We start from the raw sequence: 5,057 nt of genomic DNA, 5'->3' as shown, positions 1-5,057 counted from the left end.
AATTTGGCGGGAAAGTTTAATACAAAGTCCCGGATGAGAATAAGATCACAGGGAGCCCACTAACACTATTGAACACGAAATAATCGTTCTTTGGTTACACTCTTACACTAGTCTTACACTACCTTTCTGATTTATCGATTCAAATTAACAAATCCTAAAACAAATCCTTAACAATTATTCACTGAAGATGAAGTGAATATCGGGGATCTGCATCATAATGCGCAAGAGCAAAACTAAACTATGCATTTGTCAACATGGCTAGCTTCCCTGTGACTTGATGTTTGATAGACAGCAAAAACAGACTAAAGCACAAAAACCGAAAACGAGAAAAAAATCATTTGAATGATTAAAAAAATATTGAACTCGGTTACTTATAAAATCGTGATTTGTTAGTGTCTTGCAATGGCTATATAAATGAAGTTGCTGGCTCATAACAAATCACGATATTTTACTCAACCTCAACCGGCCCCATGTTCACTGAGCCTGAGGTGAATATTTGCTCCATTGGGATTCCTGTGTGCTAGATTCCAGAAAAAATCGCGATTTGTCACTCACATCCTCGGATCCCCTATGGTTGAATCGACGTTTCGATTCGATAGACTGTTTTATCTGTTCAAGCAAGCAAGTCGTGTAATCTCAACATGTCAAACTTAAATTTATTTGCACGCGCGCGATTGAAACCGTTTTTCTTTCAAAATTTTCTCTTGTTTTTGTAGTAAAATTGTTCATTTTTTGTGGCAAAAAAATTTCCCCAGCTTTCCTCTTATTTACCACTTTTTTTCGTCATATGTAGCCGTCAAAATATCCCGGGGGGGACTCCGGGAAAAAAGTACCGGGGATGGTCGTCGTATCTCTTAGGGGTAAAAATTCGCGATTTGGTATCTTTTAAAGTGTTAAATGTGAATTTTTGAAAATCAGCATTTTCTGGTATCTCTTAGGGTGTCGGAAAAGGAGAGAAGCGCACATCGATATGGCTTATCCTAGGCGCTTTTTATATAAAATTTAATATTATTTGTTGTGGTATCTCTTAGGGGTTAAAAATCATTCAGCCACGCTCTTTCTTAAAGACGTCCGGTATCTTTTAGGGGTCTTTTTGAAAATTTCCGACGAGCATCCCCGGTACTTTTTTCCCGCACCAAAACCGTGAACCTTAATTAGTACTATTTAGTACTATTTCATACAGAATCCTTTGTTTTCTATTGTTTAATTATCACTATTTAGTGCTAAAAATTAGTATTTGTTTCACGGATTTATTGTGAGCACTCTAGCTACACTGTGGTAAATAAATCACATGTAGAGATAGGCATTAGATCAATATGCAGCAACCATATAAATACATAGATATCACTTCATGCCTAAATCGCAGCACTTGCAACAGCTTGATTATAAGTACTATATATTCCACACCATAGAAAATACAGCCACAGCACAATTTTTTGTACTATTCAGAGGATGGCGTGCATAAGGCAATAAAAACAATTGTCAAAACAATAAACACAACTTGTAAATAGCTGGGTTCCACAAGAATAAATTAAAAGACTAAAAGTCGTCTACAATTTGTCGAAGACTCGAGGTTCGGTAAATATTCATCAGTAATGATTTCGCCATAATGTCGAATGATTATCCATTAATGTTAAGTGTTATGGGTCCCATTTTTTATTGTTTGAAGTCACGAAGGCCAAAACATTTTCTGTAAACTGTTTGTGATACCCTATCCTGGGCAGATCACACGAACAATTTCCCCGTTAAATCTTTGATGAGGATCAAGTCTTAACCAGGGTAAGGAACTGAAAAAGACGGCAAACAAACAAAGAGCAATTTGAAAACTTATTCCACGTGGCACTGGGTTACATTTACGTTTTGGTCGAAACCATTAAAAAAGAGCTAATATATTTAAGTACACAGCAAGGTTATTTTGTTCCCATGTCTTAATCTAAGCGTATTCAGGTTGCTGATATATCGCTTATGTGCTTATGAATTGTATTACTGTAAAATCAAATCTGAACTGATGAAACATTCAGTGAATAACCGGAATGACCTTGAACAGTCAGGAAAATAAAAACTTTATCAGGCAAGGCTTCTCAATTATCATTGACTTGCTTGTCTTGGGATCAAGTAAAATAGAGGAAAGAAAGAAAAGCAAAACTAAAAGGAAGGAAAACGGGCAAAAGTATTAATGGGAAAAATGAAATTCGAACTGAAACAGCTGAAAGCCTGAATGTATGAATGAGAGTTGGATTATTTGTTCTCATTGAATCTGTCCCTTTTTTTCCTCTTTCTCAACGAACAACTTCTAGACTTAGGGTTATATGACTTTTTGCGTAAGATCGAGCGGCACACGACTTTTCCGCAGTTGATCACCACTTATTCAGCTAGTAACGCTTTTAAATATTCTACGACTTTTTTTACTGTCAGTCATTATCGTTCCTATACCGAGTCGGTAATCCTATGCAACTGTTAATCCCTACCGCCTATTCGACAACGCGAGTAGTCATTCACTTGTGCATATGTTGGCTAGATAGAATGATTACCACGAGGCACTGAATAATATATCTATGTACCATATTTATTATTAAGCCGTGATACTAAGCTTAGTTGATCCAATCGCTTTCAACTGACCTATATTAGTGAATATATAGTGACAGTGATTTTATAATTTTGACATTTCTGGAGGTCAAAAGAACGTAAGAGTAATTGATGAATTTTGGAGTATTTATTTTGATATCGAGAGCACACTATATAAAAATCAGTTACCAATATACCAGAAGCTGACCTGACCTGGTGATCTGCATGAACAAAAATACTGATTAAAATATGTTGATCAAGGGATTGATTCTGTTGAAAAGTTTAGAAGCCACGGAATTATAATTATTCTTTCATTTTCTCGTTTTCATTTTACGATTATAGTTTATTGTCTCATATTTAATAATTCTTACTTTTAACATTTTAAATTTATGTCATTTGTTCATTTATTGTTCTTAGTTTCTTGCTCGCTTTATTATATTCTTCTTTTTCTTAAGTGGCTTTCCTCTATTTCTAGCTCGTTTCACCATCTTCTCCTTATGGCTTTCCTCTATTTCTAGCTCGTTTCACCATCTTCTCCTTATGGCTTTCCTCTATTTCTACTGAGCTCGTTTCACCATCTTCTCTTTATGGCTTTCCTCTATTTCTAGCTCGTTTCACCATCTTCTCCTTATGGCTTTCCTCTATTTCTAGCTCGTTTCACCATCTTCTCCTTATGGCTTTCCTCTATTTCTAGCTCGTTTCGCCACCTTCTCCTTATGGCTTTCCTCTATTTCTAGCTCGTTTCACCACCTTCTCCTTATGGCTTTCCTCTATTTCTAGCTCGTTTCACCATTTTCTCCTTATGGCTTTCCTCTATTTCTAGCTCGTTTCACCATCTTCTCCTTATGGCTTTCCTCTATTTCTAGCTCGTTTCACCATCTTCTCCTTGTGGCTTTCCTCTATTTCTAGCTCGTTTCACCACCTTCTCCTTATGGCTTTCCTCTATTTCTGGCTCGTTTCACCATCTTTTTTGTTCTTACGATTCCTCCCACTATTTATCTTTTCATCCCACAGTGCTCTCTAACAAGCCGAGAGAAGATGAAACTGTCAAGCGCACCTGTCCACACCAATCCCGCCATCACGACATGTGTAGAATCCACACTTATTTTTCATAATTGTTGCAACACGGTTCTGCCAATTTAGTCTTTTGTAATTAAAGACTTTTTTCAGATTTTATCATATTTATTGTTTTTCTCTTAGAATGATTTTGACACTATAAATTAGAGTTAGTATTCGTTAGTGTTGGTCTGTATCACGTCTTGCATGTATGTAACTGCAAAACAAATAGGAAACTGTCTCGTTATTTTAATAATCCGGCATCAAACTGTTCAAAATGAATTTACATTCAAGGACCTTTTATTCAGCAATATTTCCTAGCTATTGTACATCAATTTTATAACTATCAAATTAAAACTATTGATATATCTGTTCCATTGTTCTTTTCGCTTTCTCAACCGAACTTTAATTCAAATGAAATTTTGAGAAGAGAATTTTTAGAGAAAAGAATTGACAAGAAAAGAATGAAACGTTTGGTTCATTTGCTTCGGGTTTGTTTACTCTGCTGTCTCCCGTGTCACTCAAAACCAGCTCTCATAGGACAAGAAAGTAGTAACGCCGTATATCAACGTAAATCTGGTCAGCTAAGCCGGCCATGAATAATTATCAAGGTCTAAATCTTGATCTAGACCATCCACCCACCTGTAAACTAAATACTATGCCTTAACTCTATGATGCGGATTTGTAATCATGCTGTCTAGTTAAATTTTCCTTCCTCGGTTTTAGGTCCCAATTGTAAACCCTGGTAGCTGCACTTCATTTCCTCCACCATCTGACCGAAAGGCTTATCACTTTTGGCAAGTGGCGAAATTTCTTGTTGATGTTGCTGCTTCGGTGACCCTGCAGTTTCTCTACCAGTCTGAATTCCCAAGAATCTTCTTGCAGCAACAGCTGCTTTACCAATACGTTGAAAGTTTTTGCGCGCTTTCAAAGCAGCTTGGTGCTCACCGTCATTAGGACCGAATTCATCCAGATATTCCCCATTATTCCCTGCTTGTTTACTCTTAATCCCCAGTAAGAGATTTGGATGAAGGTCGTGTCCATTTGCTGTCGGTATTTGCTTGATTTTCGTGAGCTCGTTAGTGAGTTTTGGCGAGATTTTCCACGGTTGGGATTCAAAGATATCCGGAACAGACTTGTCTTCAGCAAAACTAGCCAAGTCGCCGATTCCAGGAGAAACTTTGCTGTGAGCGCTATTGGTTTCGCCTTCATTCGTGGTGGCCCTTGGCGATTCTGTCGCACTAGCTGATTTCATTTCCGCGGCGTATAAGTTTTGTGAGAGAACAGTCGATATTTTTCTTTTTGGCCAAACCAAACCGCTACTACCACAATCCTTACGAAGTGCCTTTTCGGCTTTATAAGATTCAAGTAAAGTTTCTTGCTTCTTATCAAGGTAAAATCCCGGAGGTGGTGCGGGCAGCGAGACGTGCCTTCGT

The sequence above is a fragment of the Actinia tenebrosa genome, unplaced genomic scaffold (assembly GCF_029948245.1).
Source record: "Actinia tenebrosa isolate PJP-AT-01 unplaced genomic scaffold, QUT_ActTen_1.0 PGA_scaffold11__36_contigs__length_13525064, whole genome shotgun sequence".
In the NCBI taxonomy this organism is placed as follows: Eukaryota; Metazoa; Cnidaria; class Anthozoa; order Actiniaria; family Actiniidae; genus Actinia; species Actinia tenebrosa.
Note: the sequence above shows the minus strand (reverse complement) of the source record.